The sequence below is a fragment of the Equus quagga genome, chromosome 1 (assembly GCF_021613505.1).
Source record: "Equus quagga isolate Etosha38 chromosome 1, UCLA_HA_Equagga_1.0, whole genome shotgun sequence".
NCBI classification, from domain to species: domain Eukaryota; kingdom Metazoa; phylum Chordata; class Mammalia; order Perissodactyla; family Equidae; genus Equus; species Equus quagga.
In genome coordinates this window covers 185,477,893-185,498,257 of record NC_060267.1, presented here as the reverse complement: position 1 = coordinate 185,498,257, position 20,365 = coordinate 185,477,893, and the positions used below count along the sequence as shown (strand labels likewise).

Sequence of the window (20,365 nt, the reverse complement as noted above, 5' to 3'; positions counted from 1 at the left end):
CTCGCCTCCCGCGCCCGCGCGGCCCTGCCTGCCCCGGCGCTCCGCTCTCTCCCTTCCCTCCTGCCTCCCCCTTGCTCCCCGCCCTCCGGGCTTTCCCTCTCGTCTCCTGCTTCTCTTGCTCTTGCTCGACCCGTGTGGTGTCAGGAGCTGCTCTGGACTGAAACTCTGCGCTCCCACCTCTGACTCAGGAGGCTCGCGGTGTGCGCACCTGCGGGGCTGGGGATGCAGAGCGAGAGTCGGAGGAAGACGGGCGGACGGGTGTCTGCGCTGCCTCCTCGAAAGAGCCGAAATGCGTTCGGACCCGAGTCGTGTCCATGCAGCCACGCAGCACACGTTTTCCTGTAAGACTTGGGATTCCCTCTCGGGGGTGAAAAACCAAGGAGATGCTTTTTGCACAAAGGTGATTCCTTAATAAAAGCTGCCTTTGGCAGCTAGCTCAAAGTGCCAAGGAGCTCAGAAGAAGGAGCCCTAGTTTTCTTTTTACTTCCATGGTTTTTAGTTCAGTTACTCAGTGTCGAGTATACAAGCAGCTTTAACACCCATCCCTCTCCTTCGAATCACATATTATTGCAAATACACACACACCCTGAGAATTCATTCTGAAATACAAGTGGGTTTTCCAGAACTTGCAATTATCTGTTTTTAACATGAAAATGACTCCTTTCTTGAGAGAAGAGTCCCTTTGCACTGGCAAATCTTACGTCTTTATCGTAGTAGACACAGCTGGAAAGCAAGGAGAAAAGTGATTCTTGCTGATGAAACAGTAAACGGAATACAAGGGAGACACGTTGAAAAAAGTTAAAACAATCCTCAAATAATTAGATTAATATAGAGAAATTTAATGTCTGAACCTCAAAAGCACTCTCTCCATCTCTATGCTTTACTTTCTTGGTGCATGTTAGAGACACTGCTGGACGTTCACAGCAGCCCTGAAATATGGGTGTGATTACTCCACAAATGAGCAGAAGGGGCTTAGCTCCCTGGGTTAAAACCACCGGAGAGTGTCTCCACCGGGATTTGAACCCAGTTCATTTTGACTCAGGTGCTGAGTTACCGTTATCCCCATTTTACAGACAAGATTGAAGCGTAGAAAGGTGGTTGACTAAAATTCATTCTGTGAGAAATCTAGATGCTCTAACCCTCCCGTGCTTAATATTCATTACTTTTCAGCTAGGTTACCAAAATGTTATTTTGACTTTACATAATCAACAATAAATTGAAATGGTTAAAAAAAGTCTTTTTGTCATGTAACCAGTCTTCAGTTTAGTCATGTGCATTAAAAATTTAATACATTTCTTTTAGTTAGAATGGTGGTGGGGGGGAGAGTGTCTTGGCCAGAATAATCCCCAAATTTGCATATCAGCAGGAAATGAAAGTTAAATTCATATGCCTGGTCTTAACATTTCTATTTAAACTTTTCAAGCTAGGTTCTGTTTTCCAATTTGCACACAAATTTTAAACAGAGAAGGTTCCTTTGGATGGTACTAGTAGACGCTTGCAGTTCAAGAATATCTTGTTACCAGTAAAGAATAATATGGTCTGACTTGTGTGCCTCCAGACTTAGAGCTGAAAACAAAGATAATTTGCTTAAATTTTTTAAAAAATTTAAAGATTTGTTAATGCAAACTTTTTAGACTGTTCAATTATGAGCATATATCATAGTTTTAATTCTATCTTGTTGCAAAAGAAAAAGATCCCCGTAGGAAGCCAATTCAAAGACTCACTCTTAGTAGGCATATTTTACAGGGAAAAAAAATGGATACAGAGTATACAGCAAAAGAAAAAAAACGCATAGTGAAACTTATTTTTAGACTGTGACCTTCACTTAAGAGTGTGTGTTTCCCAAAAGAAGTCTAAATTTCATTAAGTTCACCAGAAGTTTACGAATATCATCAAGAATGCTAAATATCTCCCCAGAAGAAGGCAATGCAAGTTTAGGAAGATTTCTCTTTTAAGGGATGTAACAAAGAGCCCCAGGTAAGGACACTCAGAAAGCCGAGGTCTACAGAGGTTGTCCAGGGTCCTACAGTTTGCTCAGTTACAGGAACAGTGACCACCTACCCACCCTGTATGAGTTATTAGGAGTGGAATGCGTTGGTTCTGGCAAGATCAGAGTAGAACCTTAAAAGCTGTCCTTGTGTACAACGTTTACAAATGCTTGATAAAGTATTTTTTAAAGGCCCTTTAAAGGCACCATTGAGCCAGCAAGAGAGTGAAGGAAAACCTCAGAAGCCAACAACATGAGGTAGCCAGGAATCCAGAAAGGGATGCAGTTGCAGATAGCACTGCCCTGGGGGTGTCTACTGTCCCCAGAGGCTCAGCAAACCCAGGGGGCCTCAGTCTCAGCAGAACTTGGAAGAGCCAAGGGCTTCACACAAAGCTAGTGCAGAGCAAGGCGAAAGCCAGATCAGGGGTCCCTCCCTAAAGCTGAGACTTCTGAAAGGAAACGTCTGCTGGGAAAAGATGAGCCAGAAAAAAGAAAAACAAAACTCAAACCCAACCGCCCCTCAGGCTGGTAAATCTACACTAAAAAGCTTCCAGTGAAAATTAATGATCAGGTCAGACTCGAGAAGGATGTCGGCTAGGATTTATACTAATTGTGTGGCCCGAAAACTCCCAAGTTAGAAAAATTTATAGGCAAGTGATCCCAGTGAGATGGTGACAAACAAAAGCTGAGAGAATGATTACCACCCGATTATCACTAAGGGAGCTGCTTAAGAATGGATTTGTGAAGCAAAATTATACGGGATAGAAGATCTGATGTGTAAGGAGGAATGGTAAGCAAAGAATATAGTACCAACACGGGTAAATCAAGTGAACAGTGACTAAAAAGATGTATGCAGATAGAAAAGGTCCACTGAAACACCGGGCAGTGGTGGCATGTGACTTACGAGTGTTAAGTACTCAAGTCCTTACTTATGTTGTTGGAAGGGAAGATAACGATACTGATGAATTTTAGACTTTGTTGAATTAATTTTACACATAAAAAGGACTGGTGTCACCCCTAAAAAACTAGAAATAGAGTGCATAAGGTCAAATCTTACAAAGACAGAAAAAACCTAAAACTTAGTAAAAGGTGATCTAGAGAAAGAGGAGGAATCAGAAAAAATGAAATATTAGAAAATGACATAGAGAAAGTAGAAAACAAGATGGTAGAAATAAACCCAAATATATTAATCACAATAAATATAATTGGACCTAATTCTCCAGCTGGAGGACAAGGATTGTAATACAATGAATAAACAAAATCCAGCTATCTTATAAGTGACACCCCTAAAACATGAAACTGTGGAGTGACTGAAAGGAAAATGACGGAAAGAGCTTTATCAAACAATTACCAACCAAAAGAGAGCTGGTGCAGCAACCCTGTAATCAGACAAAGTAGACCCAAATCTCCCCAAAGAAAGAGTGCTCAGTTCAGCAGGGTGACACAATTCTGAACCTGATCACAGACAGCAGTGTAAATTTTAAATGTGCTGTTGAAAACCATAGAAGTAGTACATGAGGAAACTGGTAACTCACTGTGACTGTGGGTGACTTTAATATACTTTTCCCAGTATTTGACAAATCGTGCACAAATCAGTAAAGATATGGAAAATTTGAATAATGATATTAAAAGCTTGTCTGATGGAAATGTATTGAACATTTCACCCGAGAATTGGAGAATACATGTCTTTTTAAGCATCCATCGAATATTTATAAATATTGATTACATACCAAACCATTAAACAAGCTCCAGTGATTTAAAAGACTTTTCATTGTAAATAACACATACTTGGACCTTAACACAACAGAAGAAAGTTAAATCAAAACCACATGCACATTTAGAAATTGTTAAATGATTCACACAAACACTCAAACATGTTAAAGACAAGACAACACACCCAAAATGGAATTGCTTATGCTAAGCCCCACGTCACCAAAATGAGGCTTAATTTAATTACAGTTTCGGCTCTCCCAGAGACACAATTTTGAACCACTCCGTCAGGAGCCGTCTGACCAGCACTAGTTAGGAAATCTGCCGGATAGGCCACCCCCTGCAGGAAAGTGACCTTGCATGACCAGCCCACTTCTCTTTGTCAGTGCAGCTTCCTTCTTCCCGCCCCTTCTGCCCACACAGTCTCCCACCTTGTACAGAGCTCCTTTCTATCTCCTGGACTGTAGGCTGCCTGATTCATGAATCACTGAAGACAGCCGATAAGAGCTGTAAAATTTACTCAGTGGAATGTTGTTTTTTAACAAATAACATGGGAATCAAAGATGAAATCATAATGGAAATTAAAAAGAAAAAACAAAACTGAATGACAATCAAAATGTGGCATATCAAAATTAATTGAAATCTCTAGAGGAGAATTTATAGCCTTAAATGCTTTTACTTTAGAAAAAAAAAAGACCGAAATTTAATGAAGTGAGCATCCAACTTAAGAGGTTAGAGGGGCTGGCTCCGTGGCCAAGTGGTTAAGTTCGCGTGCTCTGCTGCGGCGGCCCAGGGTTTGGATCCTGGGCGCAGACATGGCATCGCTCATCAGGCCTCGTTGAGGCGGCTTCCCACATCCCACAACTAGAAGGACCTGCACCTAAGATATACAGCTGTGTACAGGGGGTGGGGTTTGGGGAGATAAGGCAGGGAAAAAAAAAAAAAGATCGGCAACAGTTGTTAGCCCAGGTGCCAATCCTTAAAAAGAAAAAAAAGAAGTTAGAAGAAGAACACCAGAATATATCCTAAGAAGGCAGAAAGAAAGAATGACCTTAAAATAACAAATTCCTGAAAACTGTATAATAGAGAAGATCAACAACTCCAGAGTTAGATATCAGAAAAGACAGAATTGGCAAGAGTAATTAAGACGGGCACCTGGGGAGGGTGCAGTCAAAGGGCACGAATAAAAGGGAGAAGTGTACATAGAGCAGAAGTTGAAGACAACACACGTGCTCTGGACTGCTGTCTCCAATGTACGTACGAAATTAGAGGAAACAGATTCCCAGGAAATGCAAATTGCAAAACTGATGCAAGAAGAAATAGAGAGTCTAAATAATCCTATAACCATTGAATAAATTTAACTCGCAAGAATCTTCCCATAAAGGGAGGAAAAAGAAACAGGCCTAGACATTGTTTTTAGGCAAATTCTCCTTAAATCAAAGGAATGGACAATTCCATTTTCACAAAGAGTTTTCTAAAGAACAGAAGAAAGAGGAATATTTCCTAACTCATTTTATGAAGTTACTCTATCCTCGACTAATAACAGAAGGGTCTGAAGGGAAAGTTAAGATCAAACTCTTGAGTTTCAAAGCAAAAAATGCTAAAACAAAACATTAGCAAACTGAATGCAGGCAGTGTATAAAAATCACCCAAGGGGCCGGCCCGGTGGCACAGCAGTTAAGTGCACACGTTCAGCTTTGGAGGCCCACGGTTCGCTGGTTCGGATCTTCACTGAGACCTGTGAAGAAGACCAGGGAAATTGAAGGACAGATCAGTTACCTGGAGTTGAATATTCAGTATAATAAAAATAGTAGTTCTCCTTAAATTAATCTATAGATTAATTGATGCCAAATGCCCAATAGGTTTTTTGGGGGGAAATATGATAAACTGAGTATAAACTGTTTATGGAAGAACAAAGGGAAAATTCTAGCCCAGACAATCCTGAAAAGAAGAACAAGGCAGAAGGGGTTTAACCTACTAGACAACAAGGATTATAAAGTTATTTTAATAGTAATTTATTAATTAGTAATATTTTATTGGTTCAAAGAAAATCAACCAGTGGACTACAATAGGGATGCAAAAAAGTAGACTCATGTGTAAAAGAAAACTTGATATATGCACAGCTGACATCACACACAGGGAAAGGATTTAAAATTCTTTAAACAGTGCTGAGACCTGCAGATGGAAAAAATACTGCATTTCTACATCATAACAAAAATTCAGTTCTACGTGAATTATAGATTTAAATTTGATAAGCAAAATTTTTTGGAAGTGTCAAAAGTGTTAGAAATATGTGTAAGAGAGTATCTTTATGACCTTGCATTAAAGAATGATTTCAAAGCCTAAAGCGTTCAAAACTCAGAGAGATTGATAGGTTTAATTACGAATCAAATTCTTCTTCTGTTTGCCAAAAAAACTTTGCGAAGAAAATAAAAAGACAAGCAATGCACTAAGGAACATATAAAAGTGGAAAATTATTAGAATATATAAAGAACTGCAAATAAAAGCCAAACAATCCCAAAAAATGGACAAAAGACATGAGCAGGCATTAAAACGAAGACTAAATAGAAATGACCGTAGCCTACAGAATTGATTGAAGCCAAGTTTTGCTCACCTGACTCCCTACACACCACCGGCAAGAGTATTAATGTGCACAATCTGCCAGCAGAAAACACCTGTCCTTGTAGAGAGCACAAGAGACCACCGGCTGTCTTTTAGGTAGAGTTTGGCACTGGCGAGCACAGAGTAGGAAAACTCGCTCCGTAAAGAGCAAGACAGTTACATTTTTTGGCTTCCTCCAAGACAAAGTTTCTGTTGTATATCTTTTTTTTTTTTTTCTTACAACCCCTTAAAAATGTGAAAAAACAAAACCTTAGCTTGTGGGTTCTATAAAAATAGGCTACTGACCACTCCCGGGTTTGGCCAGCTGGCTGCGGTTTGCCGATTCCTGGCTCACGGGTCCTCCAGGGGTCACCTGGTTCTGTCGGGGTGGACACCTTGGTTTGACTTTCTACTGACCAAGCTATACTACAGCTCTGAGAAAGCAGCCCTTGCTGGAAAACGAAGGTAATGCAGATGCACTAGTTTAGGAATCTGTAGAAAGCTCATAGCAATGGAAATTATTTGTTTAAAACATTGAAAATACATTTTTTTCTGGCAGAGATGCTATTGATTTCCATTGAAAAGATAACCCAAACATTACATTTTATTGGCCTAGGTGGATAAAATATAGTTTTGAAAAAAACGACAGGTCAGCAAACCATTTTGGAAAACATTTGCATTATCTAGAAAAGTTGAAGAAGCACATGATTTACAATCCAGCAATTCTACCTTCAGATACTACATACTCTAGACAAAAGCCAGCACCCAGGCACCCGGACATACATACAGACTTCATAGCAGCATTGTCTATAATGATAATTCAAAAACTGGAAACAATATGAAACGCCACTGACGGAAGAACGGATAAAATGCTGTAATGCATTCATAAAATGGAATAGCAGAATACTACACAGAATGCAAAATAACCGACTATAGCTAAACAAATCAATATGGATGACTCAGAAAAATAATGTTGAGTGAAAAAGCAAGCAAATTCTGTGCAGGATTGTGTAAACACAAAGAAAACAAAAGATGTAATGATTATGTAATCAAGGAAGCCATCGTTTAGTGGGTAAGGGAAATGCAAACAAGCATTTACAATGGAACACAGTAATTTTCATAACTGAGTTATAGTCAAAGTTCATTTGAAATACGTGATAGGGCAACTTTTTGTCATTGGGTATATCAGAATACTTCATCACTTAAACATTTTGTATTTGATTTGAGGAATTTGCCAGATAAAGGAGAGAATAAAAGCATTCAAGACAGAGAGAATTTCTCTTTGGTTCGAATGTTGTGTGAGACCCATCTCAATATTTTGATAACTTCAAGTAGTTCGACGTTGCTGAAGTGTAGACGGTGCAGGGAGAGAGGAGAGATGCGGAGCAGTTTCCTGAGTGAAGACTGAAGAGGTGGGGACCAGAAAATGAAGACATTAGTATGTGCTGCAAACTGTTTACATTTTGTTGCACGCAGTGGAAAGTTGTGGTGGAATTTTTGCAAGAGAGCAATGTCAGCGTCGTACATGAGAACGCCTGAGCTGCCTTGATGGTCGTGAGAAGCATGGATGGAGGAGGCAAAAAACGTAGGCAGAGAGAGCTGTTAGAAAGCTGGCACCACAGTTCTCGTGAGAGATGTTTTAAAAATAAATAAATGACCTAAGGCAATTAAAGGAGAGATTTTGAGGCGGAATCCACAGGACTTAGTGGCTTTTTAACATTGAAGGTAAAGAAGAAGAAGGAATCTAGAATGACTTGTAGAGTTTGGGGCCACCAGGTAGATCTGTCACCTCACTGAGGGAGGGGACGTTTGGTGGTGGTGTTGGGAGTCGTGGATGGGATGTTAGACGCCATGTTGAGATTGTAGCATTTCGGTCATAAGATAGACACAACAAGGGGATGTTTGTTGCTTCTGACAATCTGGCAAAACATCTAGATGTTTGCTGTGTGACAAATGCAATAATTAGCTGTGACGATGGGACAAATAAGACATAGAAACCTTGTAACTTCAAGTTTCACTCGTCAAGCAGTCTTTTGACTGACTAACTGAAAATTAAATTTAAAAACATGGAACTGAGTCTATTCTCTGGCTAAGCTGTTCCACGCGCTGTGATATTGCAGGACAGGAAGGTCCCTAGGGGAACAGGCTGCACTTTCCCCTCACACGAGCTGGCGACTGAGCTCCATCAGAGAGATGCGCTCATCCCCCGACATCCTCAAGATGATGACATGTTTCATCCCAGCCACACTCTAAAATTCCTTTACTGACAACGTGTAGGGAAAGGGGTCAGGAGGGGTGGTTTTATAGCACAACGTCGTGAACACTTGGCATTCGCAAGCCTGGAACTCATTCTGACCTGGAGGGAGGGCTGCCCTGAGGGTGTCCACCACCACATACTAAGGAACATGTGTGTCTGATTCGCTCCCATTAGACCTCTCTGCTGCATTTCCTGTGGACATCTGTGGGGCTGACTCTGGGTAAGCGGAGAGTTGAGCACCACGCAGCAGCGGCCACAGGAAGAACCCAGACTGGGGATGGATGGCTGCTCAACCTTGGCACGGCTTACCTTTAAATCTCTGGTTCTTTCTGACTCTGACCTTGGGCGAGGGTGCTGATTACAAATAGTTAAAACTAGGACAAGCAAGATAAAGAAAGGAAATGTGGCCTCTAACAAGCCCTGAGGAGGGAAGTTTGCATCCTACCTTGGTATAATCGTACCCTAAATGTAATAAATTTCCAACTTCTCTTGGATCTGTAATGTTTCCAGGAAGAGAGCCAAGTGAAATAGAAGTATCTTGATTTTAGATTCTTACCTTTTCTGCTTTGTTCCATACCAATCCATTTGCAAAGACAAAGCTTATCTTTAACCCCATCATTCTTAATCCTTTTCATCAGTCATTCTCACCAGTTCAGATTACTGCATTTACCTATATTCAAGTCCAAGTGAGAAGAAAACTCTTGAAAATTCAACCTGATGTATATATGCAGATACAAATACATAGTGACTTTTAGTGTACATTTCTATTATGATGTTTAAAATATCTGAATTCCAAATCCTAAAGAAAACTGAGTGCTCATTGTTATAAGATTCTTTTTGTTGTAAAAAAAAAAAGTCTTTCCAAGTGTAGTGATTTGGGAATGCTATGTCACAATAGTTTGTTTGATACACGTTAATACATTGTAGCTTTTAAAACGAGGTCAGGAAAATTAAAGAAATGAAAGTATTAATAGGATCCACTGACTAGGGCAAAATCGTAGGCAATTGAAAGGTAGTTCTGAAAATGTTAATCAGTGTGGCCTGTCTTGTTTTTGCTCATATCAGACTGATTGTATCACAGTAGAGTTGTTGTCTGCTCCCCTGTGCACCTGTGGTGTCTTCTGGGTTTTGGTAGCAGCGGCAGTAATATTTCCAGGAGGAAACAATCTCTTCCTGTTCCCTCTGGTTCTGTCCCTTTTCTGCTGCTTCTGGAGCTGGGTGGGGAGGCAGATCCCAATAAGATGCTTCTGCTGGGATTGCCTGATGTCACAAAGACAACGGACAGTTCAGTCACATTCTTGCTAAATCGAGCGGGTATCAAGGCATGGAAAGAGCTGGAGGTAATGGAGCCCATCCCCAGCCCGTTGAGTTGAGAGTATTGCTTTTCACTCATTTGAAACTCAACGTGTTTCTTTCTGCTAAGGAACTCAGGGTCAGATTAATTTCTCCCTAACTCTTTGAAGTAGGTGTTAATAAAAGTAAAAGAGGTTTCTGTATAAAGTACAATTTTTCTCCTCCTCCAACATCTCCAGTAAGTTCCTACGGCACGGCTTCTCATTCTAGCAGCCAGTGGTTAAATTATTCCAAGATGCCTCAAGAAAAGGGTCAGTGACAGGGAAGCCCATCTTCCCTCAAGATCCGTCATGGTGGGTGCATCTTGTCCAGGCCTGGACACACCTGTGGACCCTGAGCTGCCCCACTCTGACTCAGCCCCTCACCTCTTACTGGAAACCTTCTTTAAGGTTCCCCATTATTTCTAGCCGTGGACCTTGTTAAATCTTTGATAGGTACGTGTCTTGAGCGCTCCGTTCTCAGCTTCCAGGACACTGTGCCGTCTCTGTGCTCACACGGGCCTCTCCTGGCCTCTCTCTTCTCCCTGTGACTGCTAAATAAAGCGTCTTTTCTTCTCCTTTCATCTCCCCACCATTTCTTCCTCCATTGTTTTCATCCTTTCTCATTATTTCAGCTGTGATCCCACAGCAGACATACCAAACCTACATCCACGGGTCCGATGTGTCTCTGAGTGGTAGACGCACTCTTCCCTCCATTTGCCGGACACTCACACACCCATGCTCCGTGAACCCATAAGTTTTATGGAATCACATTGCTGAGTTCATCTAGGCTTGACACATCCAAGGTCTTCAATGACTTCTTTATTACTCCCTTTGTGGTAAGTTTCCAAGTCCTAGGATTTTTATCTCCACGGGATCTCATGAATCCCTCCCCCATGTTCTGTCCCCAAAGCCAGAGTTAGCCAGCATGAACTCTCTTCTCTTCTCTTCTTTTTCCTGGATTATTATACTAACATTTTACCCACTATCCTTACAAAAACACGATTTCATCTGTTCTTCATCCCAGTTCACTGTTCACTTTGCTGCCTGGCTGATTGTCTTAAACTCTTTATTCCTCCTTCCATTCTGAATGATAAGCTAGCTGGGCAGGGTATTCCTGGCTGTAGGTTTTTTCCTTTCAGCACTTTGAGTTTATCATGCCTCTCCCTTCTAGCCTGTAAGATTTCTGCTGATAAGTCAGAAGTTATGGGATTTTCTTCATATGTAACTTGTTGTCTTTCTCTTGCAGCTTTTAGGATTCTCTCTTTATCTTTAATTCTTGACATTTTAATTGTAACATATCCTGGTGTGGGTTTCTTTGGGTTCGTCTTGTTTGGTGCTCTCTGTGCTTCCTCTACCTGGGTGTCTGTTTCCTTCCATAGGTTAGGAAAGTTTTCAGCTATTATTTCTTCAGATAGATTCTCTGCCCCTTTGTCTCTCCCGTCTCTTTCTGGGACACATATAGTACAAATAGTGGTGTGCTTCATGTTGTCCCAGAGCTCCCTTAGACTGTTCTCCTTTTTTAAAATTCTTTTTTCTTTTATCTCTTCAGCTTGGGTGATTTCCTCTACTCTTTCACCCAGCTCACTGGTTCATCCTTCTGTATCATCTACTCTGCTATTGAGTCCCTCTAGTAAACTTTTCATTTCCATTATTGTAGTCTTCATTTCTCATTGGTTATTTTTTATATTTTCCAATTCTTCGTTGAAGTTCTCACTGAGTTCATCCATTCTTCTTCCCAAATCAGTGAGTATCCTTATGACTATTAGTTTGTACTCTTTATCGTTTATCTCTGTTTCATTTAGTTTTTATTCTTAAGATTTGTCCTGCTCCCTTATTTGGAAAATATTCCTTTTTCTCCTCATTTTGCCTACATCTTTGTGCTTATATCTATGTTTTAGGTAGATCAGCTGTGTCCTCTCCTCTTGGAGAAGTGGCCTTATGTAAGAGATGCTGTATGAGGCCCAGCAGTGTGCTTCCCTCTCATCAGCAGTTCCAAATGTTCTAGAAGTATCCCCCGTGAGGGCTAGGTGTGCCCTTCTATTCTGGTGGGGTTGCTTTGCTGCAGGTGCACAGGTAGGCTAGGCTGGCCCCTGGGCCAGCTGGTTGTAAGGCGTAGCTGCTACAGTCACTTTTTTCACTTCATCGAGAGGGGAAAGCTGCAGCAGGGTCTAATAGCACACACCTGTCACTCTTTTGCTGTCACCTGAGTCAGGCCCCCAATGTGGTTGGTTGCTAGCCTCAAGGGCTTACGATTGCTGTAAGCCTCTGGTCTGCAAAGCTGTTGTGAACTCTCTCAGGAGGGCAGTTCAGGGTGGGTTGGCCCCAGGTGTGGCAGCACACAATTATTTCAGGAAATGGCAGGCAGGGAAGATCACCTGTGTGGCCTGCAGCACAAATCTGCTGTGGCTGACCTGCCCCAATGTGTGCAGGCCCACACACCCAACCAAGGCAGGCCTGCCAGTACACATGCCCCGCCATGGCAGACCCATTTGCCCTGCTGCAGAGGCCCCACACAGCCTACCTACCCAGGCCCACAAGTTCTCACAGACTTGCTGGTGGGCAGGGCTAGTCCCTAGGGTGGGCTGCCTGCCCAGACAAAGCTGGATCAAATCAGTGCTCTAGTGAGCAGGGAAAACCCCTGGGCTCACAGGCCAGGAGAAGATCTCCACTGGCATCTCTCAGCGTCCACGTCAGCACACTGGCACTAGGTCACAGTAATGGCTGCCACTAGTGCTTCAGTCCCTGGGGGAGGCCCAGCTGCCTCCTGCCTCTCAGGGATGCACTCAGGGCCTATCAAGTGAGTCTCTTTTGCCAGTGAACTATGCATCTTTCCTGTGGTGTTTTGTTGGTTTCCAGAACTGGTGAACCTGTGTGTAGTTCCTTTAAGAGCAGATTTTTCTCTCTCTGAAGTTCAATAGTTTTTCTGGGGTATTCCCAGTTGGTTTTCAAAGCCAGAAAAGCCATGCATTATGGAAAAGTGTCTCAGTCATGCTGAATCTAATGTCTGGGAGCCTATTGTGGCATAGATCCTCTGCTCAGATCCCCTGCTCCTCCCAGAACAGCTTTGTACCTTTGAGAGTGCTCTCACTGCTCTAGGTAAGATGGGATTTTTCCTGAGCAGAGGTGTATTTCTGTCAGTGTCATCCCTTGTTGTGGGGCTTCTTTTTATCCAGTTTCCATTTCTCTCAGAGAAAATAATTCCACAGGTCATTGTAGATTTGCTGTGTCTGTGAGAGGTGAGTTCAGAGTCCTCCCACACCACCATCTTCCAGGAATCCTCTCCAGAAGTCTCTGAAGTTCATAGAACTAACAAGGGGGAAAATCCAGGCTATTAATTCAGGTATTCTAAATTCAAGATTAGCATTTTTTTTCCACTTGAGTATGATGACTATTCTATATATATGTGATTTCCAGCACAGAGATTCTCTACTGGGAAAATTTTGATCTCATGCAACATTTGACAATGTCTGGAGGCATTTTTGGATGTCCCACTGAGGGGTGCTACTTGCATCTTGTGGATAGAGGTCAAGGTGTCTCTGATCATCTAACAATGTATAGGAACTCCCCTCAGAAAAGGAGTTATGCAGTCCAAAATGTCAGTAGTGTCAAGGTTGGACAATTATGATTTAGTATAATGGCTAATAATGAACCCCTTTATTAAATATTTACCCTATGCCAAGTGTGGTGCTAAATAAATCATTTCTAAGCAATGTTTTCTTTACTCTCAAGACATCCCGGGTTAAGTACATACTGTTATTATTCCCATTTTACCAATGAGGGAGCTAAGGGTTGGAAAGATTAATTTTCCCCAGCAAATGACAGGACTAGAACTCAAACACAGGTACTTTTCTTGCTTGTAGTGAATTGTAAGCACTACATTCTAACTTTCTCACTGCAGGGTGGTTGTCACATGATAAACTGTGATTCTAAATAACTCTCTGTTAAAGATTACTTTTTGCTTTGGTTGCCTTTGCCAGACAGCAACTATTGTGCCCTTTCTAAGACAATGACATGGTGTAAAATTTGCTGAGCTTAGTTGTCGTAACAAAATCAATCATGGAGAGTGACATCAGCATCATGGCAGAGTGAGCCTTTCCCTTTGTCTATATCCTCTAAGTTACAACTAAACAGACATTCATTAACCAATAGAGGATTCCTACACAGCACAACAGGATGCCTGAGAGACTCAAGCAGCCATACCTCTGAAGGGGGGTAGACTGGATCCCTGGGAAGCAGCAAACCAGGTGAGCAGACCCTTCCCCCTTCCTGGCAGTAGTGATCCAGGTCACGAGTCCTCACACAACAATGGTACAACTGTAGGAGGAGGCAGGGACAGCCCAGACTATATGCAAATGCTTTCAGAATGGTGGCCCAGCCTTCGGGAGTGCCCCACCCAAGGGAATGGTCCCCACCAAGTGGTAGTGGCTTCACCCCTGTGAGGGACCCCTACACATCAAGTGCAGCTGCTCAGGTGAACCACCCATGAGGGCAGAGCCAGCTCACACGTGAAAGTGTTCCTCCCCTGCCACACAGAGCTGCAGCTTGGCAGGTCCCATGCAGAGCACAGAAGACATGCCTCCATGAGAGTAACCCTCCAGTTGACCACAGAGGACCCGACTACGCATGCATGCATGACCTGTCAAGCAGCAGTGACCAAGCCATGCAAATGCAGAGCAACCGCTCTGGCACTACTTCCAACAGATGGGGCAAGATGAGAAAGCACAGCTCCTGCTCCCCCTTCTCCAGAGGTGGCAGGTAGAATCTGTGACCAGATACTACCACAAATGCACCAGCAAAGGATCACAGCATCAAACACCATGAAGAAATACATTAACAATTTAGATCAGAAGGAAAATGACAAGTCTCTAGAAGCCAATCCTGAAATCACAGAAATTTACAATCTAAATGACAGAGAATTCAAAATAGCTGTCATAAAGAATCTCAATGAGTTAGCTAGAAGAAAACTCAGAAAGACACTTCAATGAGCTCAGGAATAAAATTAATGAGCAGAAGGAATACCTCACCAAAGAGATTGAAGCTCTAAACAAAAAACAAACAGAAATTTTGGATGAAGAACATAATTAACAAGATAAAAAATAATCTGAAAACCATAGCAATAGAGCTGACATTATGGAGGACAGAATTAGTTATTTAAAGCCTAGCAATATAGAAATACTTCAGGTGGAGGATAAGAGAGAAATAAGATTAAAAAAATGAAGAAATTCTTCAAGAAACATCTGACTCAATTAGGAAAAGCAACATAATAAGTATTCAAGAGGGAGAAGGGAGGGAGAAAGGAGAAGACAGCTTCTTCAAAGAAACAATAGCTGAAAACTTCCCAAACCTGGGGAAAGAAGTGGACTTACAAGTACATGAATTCAAGAGATTTCCTAGTTACATCAATGCAAAAAGCATCTCCAAGGCATATAATGCTAAAACTGGCAAAAGTCAAAGACAAAGAAAAAATATTAAGGGCAGCAAGGCAGAAGAAAATAATCTACAAAGGAACCCCCGTCAGGCCTCCAGCATATTTCTCAGCAGGAACCTTACAGGCTATGAGAGAATGGAATGATATATTCAAAATTCTGAAAGACAAAAACTTTCAGCCAAGAATATTCTATCTAGAGAAACTACCCTTCAGATATGATGGAGAAATAAAAGCTTTCCCAGATGAAAACTGAGATTGCTCATCACCATTAGATCTCCCTCACAAGAAACATTGAAAAAGAGCCCTCCTATCTGAAACTAAAATGAAAAGGTTTAAAAACCTTGAGAAAGGAGATAAATAGACAGAATCAGAAAATTGCAGCTCTCTATCATAAGATGTTAGCAAACACTTAGTTATAACATAAAAGTTAAAGGGAAGGAAAGCATCAAAAATAACTATAAGCACTTAATTTAGTCACAAACTCACAACACAAAACAGAATAATTTGTGACAATAATAACTCAGAAGAAGGAGAGGAAGGGATGGAACCTGCTTAGGCCAATGGGATTAAGAGGCTATCAGAAAATGGACTTTCTCATCTATGAGATGTTTTATGCAAGCCTCACAGTAACCATTAACAGAAGATGGGAGCAGAGCCACAAATCATAAGATACAACATCCATTCATGATAAAGACTCTCAATAAAATGGGCATAGAAGGAAAGTACCTCAACATAATAAAGACCATATATGACAAACCCACAGCCAACATCACACTCAGTGGGGAAAAACTGGAAGCCATCCTTCTGAGAAGAGGAACAAGACAAGGGTGCCCACTCTCACTACTATTCAAAATAATGCAGGAGGTTTTTACCAGAGCAATTAGACAAGAAAAAGAATTAAGAGGTATCCAAATCAGAAAGGAAAAAGTAAAACTCTTGCTGTTTGTGGACAACATTATTCTATATAGAGAAAACCCTAAAGAATCCACCAAAAAACTATTAGAAATAATCAACAACTACAGCAAAGTTTCAGGGTACCAAATCAACTTACAAAAATCAGTTGCATTTCTATACACTAATAATGAATTAGCAGAAAGAGAAGTCAAGAATACAATCCCATTTATGGTCACAACAAAGAGAATAAAAAATCTAGGAATAAACATAACCAAAGAGGTAAAAGACCGATACACTGAAAACTATAAGGCATTACTGAAAGAAATTGAAGAGGCAATAAAGAAATAGAAAGATATTCCATGGTCATGGATTGGAAGAATTAACATAGTTAAAATGTCCATATTACCTAAAGCAATCCACAGATTCAATGCAATCCCAATCAGAATCCCATCGACATTCTTCACAGAAATAGAACATAGAATCCTAAAATTTATATGAAACAACAAAAGAATCCAAATAGCCAAAGCCATCCTGAGAAAAAAGAACAAAGCTGGAGGTGTCACAATCCCTGACTTCAAAATATACTACAAAGGTATAATAACCAAAAAAACATAGTACTGGCACAAGAACAGACACTCAGATCAATGGAACAGAATTGAATGCCCATAGATAAACCCATACACCTATGGACAGCTAATCTTCAACAAGGAGCCAAGAACATGCAATGGAGAAAGGAAAGTCTCTTTAGTAAATGGTGTTGGGAAAACTGGATAGCCACACGCAAAAGAATGAAACTAGACCATTATCTTATGCCATACACAAAAACTAACTGAAAATCAATTAACAACTTGAAGGTAAGTCATGCAACCAAAAAACTCCCAGAAGAAACATAGGCAGTACACTCTTTGACATTGGTCTTAGCAGCATCTTTTTGAATACCATGTCTACTCAGGCAAGGGAAACAAAAGAAAAAAATAAAGAAATGGGACTACAGCAGACTAAAAAGCTTCTGCAAGGCAAAGGAAAACAGGAACAAAATGAAAAGACCACCCACCAACTGGGAGAAAATATTTGCAAATCGTGTATCCAACAAGGGGTTAATTTCCTGAATATATGAAGAACTCATAAAACTCAACAACAACCAGAAAAAAACAACCCTATCAAAAAATGTACAGGAAATCTGAACAGACATTTTTCCAAAGAAGATATACAGATGGCCAACAGGCACATGAAAGGATGTTCAACATCACTAATTATTAGGGATATGCAAATAAAACCTACATTGAGATATCACCTTACACTTGTAAGAATGGCCATAATTACCGAGTCAAGAAACAGCAAATGTTGGAGAGGATGTGGAGGAAAGGGAATCTCATATGTTGCTGGTGGGAATGCAAACTGGTGTAGTCACTACAGAAAACAGTATGGCAGTATGGAGATTTCTCAAAAAATTAAAAATAGAAACACTGTATGATCCAGCCATCCCACTACTGGGTATTTATCCAAAGAACATGAAATCAGCAATACAGGGAGATTTATGCAGTCCTATGTTCATTGCAGCATTATTCACAATAGCTAAGACATGGAAGCAACCCAAGCACCCATTGACTAAAGACTGCATAAAGAAGACATGGCATGTATATATACAATAGAATACTACTCAGACATAAAAAAGATAAAATTGTTCCATTCACAACAACATGGATGGACCTTGAGGGTATCATGTTAAGCAAAACAAACCAGACAGAGAAAAACAAATACTGCATGATTTCACTCATATGTGGAAGATAAACAAACACATGGATAAAGAGAACAGATTAGTGGTTACAGAGGGGAAGTCGGGGTGTGCAAGAAAGGGGTAAAGGGGCACATATGTATGGTGACAGATAAAAATTAGACTATTGGTGGTGAGCACGATGCAGTCTATACAGAAATTAATACATAATAATGTACACCTGAAATTACACAATGTTATAAATGAGTATGACCCCAATAAAAAAAATCAATCATATAGTCACCAGGATCACATTATCCTGCCTGAAAAATAAATGTTTCTGCCTGATTTATATGTTGGAGAACTAGAAATGTAACTTTAAAATGCTTTCACCTCTTTTAAGGTAAAATTTATAAGTACTTCTGTGATCAGTGAGTAACTTTTATCTAGCTATATCATGGTTTAGAAAATGTAAAAAAAAGTGACCTTAGGAGTTTGAGTTTAAATGAAGCAGTTATCAGTAATAGCAGATTGCATAATTCAGAACAAAAGTCCCACTGTGAACAACAGAAACACAAAGGAAGATAATATGATAAAATTATGGAGAACCATGGGGTCAAGATCCAGGAGGAAAAGGTAAACTAAGAAGTGTGCCCTTGACCTGGGGTACTTTTCCTCCAGGGTCGCGTGTCAATTCTCGAAGAGATGTCTGAGACCCTGAGACTGAGCAGTGCTTTCAACAGCTTTGCACAGCTAGAAAGAAAAGAATGGAGACTAGTAAAACCCTCAGTGCTTTGGGCTGAGATCTAAAAGGGCTACACCTTAAATAATCTGCCTCTTCTAGCAACCAAAGGCCAGCTTAAATCATGTGTATCCCTAAAATTGGATTAAGGTATTCCAAGATTGTTAGTCCCTCACCAACAGCAAGAAGCAAAACTAAATTCTCTGTGGAGAAAAGTAGCATCCTACTAGACTTGGAATTATTTCACCGCTTTCTATAGACATAATTTCCTGCACGCAATCAGAAATAACCAGGCACATGAGCAGAAAAGAGAACAGAAACAAAACTTTAGAGAAACAACAGACAATAGAAGCAGATCAAGTAGCAATAATAATGGAATTATCAGAAATAGATTTTCAAATAATTACGCTTATTATGATCTAAGACATAAAAGATAAGCTTGAAGATTTTGACATGTAGCTGGAAACTTTATAAAAGAAAGACCTAAGGCAAAGTTGAATATAGGATTAACGGCCTTGGAGCTAAGTCAGAAAAAAATAAACAAGCAAACCAGATGGACTACTTAGAGAATAAGGGCGGGTGGGCGGACAGTAAAGAACAGAAGGTCACAAACAGAGTGGCTACAGAATCCAGTGAGAAGACCTGACATCCTGTAATGGAGGTCCCAGAAGAGAAGAGAGAGAAAATGGGGCAGGAACAATATTTGGAGATCACTGCTGACGATTTTCCCAAACTGATAAAAGACATCAATTCATAGAGTCAAAAAGCTGAAGCCAAATTTAAAAAGAAAAGAAGGAAAGAAGAAAATCTTGCCCGGGTACATCATAGAAACCACGTTGAGAGCCAAAGTTAAGGAGGAAAGTCTTAAAAGTGGCAACAGAGGAGTAAGTGAGGAGAGGGGGGATGGGAGTTTACCTGGAGTTTCGTCGGTATTGTCTGCTGTTTCTCTAAAGTTCGTTTCTGTTCTCTTTTCTTCTGTGCCTCGTTATTGTTGATCGAGTGCTGGAGATGGCATGCAAAATTCTGTGATATAATTCCTAGCCTCGTATACTGCCTCCTCCAAAGGACTCATGTTTATTTCTTGCAGGTGCCTAGAGACTAACATTCTTGAACTCAGAGAGCTAACAATTCAGCAGATACATGAATTTTCAACATGAAGAATGGGAGCCCGAAGGCAATGGAAAAATAGTCCTCAAGTTTTGAAGAAATATATTCTCCAAGAATGAAGATAAAATGAAAGGAATTCACACCAGAAGAAATATTACAGCATGTTCTTCTTGCAGATAGAAAAGGATGCAGGTCAAAGCTTAGAAAGGCAGGAAGGAGTAATGGGCAAGACAAAGGTAGACAGGTAAATTGAAATGCTATTAACTGGATAAAAATTAGCTGTTCAGGAGGCCGGCCTCATGGCACAGCGGTTAAGTGTGCACGTTCTGCTTTGGCGGCCCGGGGTTCGTCGGTTTGGATCCCAGGTGTGGACATGGCACTGCTTGGCAAATCATGCTGTGGCAGGCGTCCCACATATAAAGTAGAGGAAGATGGGCACAGATGTTAGCTCAGGGCCAGTCTTCCTCAGCAAAAAGAGGAGGGTTGGCAGCGGATGTTAGCTCAGGGCCAGTCTTCCTCGGCAAAAAGAGGAGGATTGGCAGCAGATGTTAGCTCAGGGCCAGTCTTCCTCGGCAAAAAGAGGAGGATTGG

General features: G+C 41.0%; 1 protein-coding gene across 3 annotated transcripts in view; it reads right to left on the bottom strand.

Annotated features, from left to right (window-relative positions):
• MME (membrane metalloendopeptidase) overlaps window positions 1–20,365 on the bottom strand; it is a 135,599-nt gene that overhangs the window by 80,813 nt on the left and 34,421 nt on the right. The window lies entirely within an intron of this gene.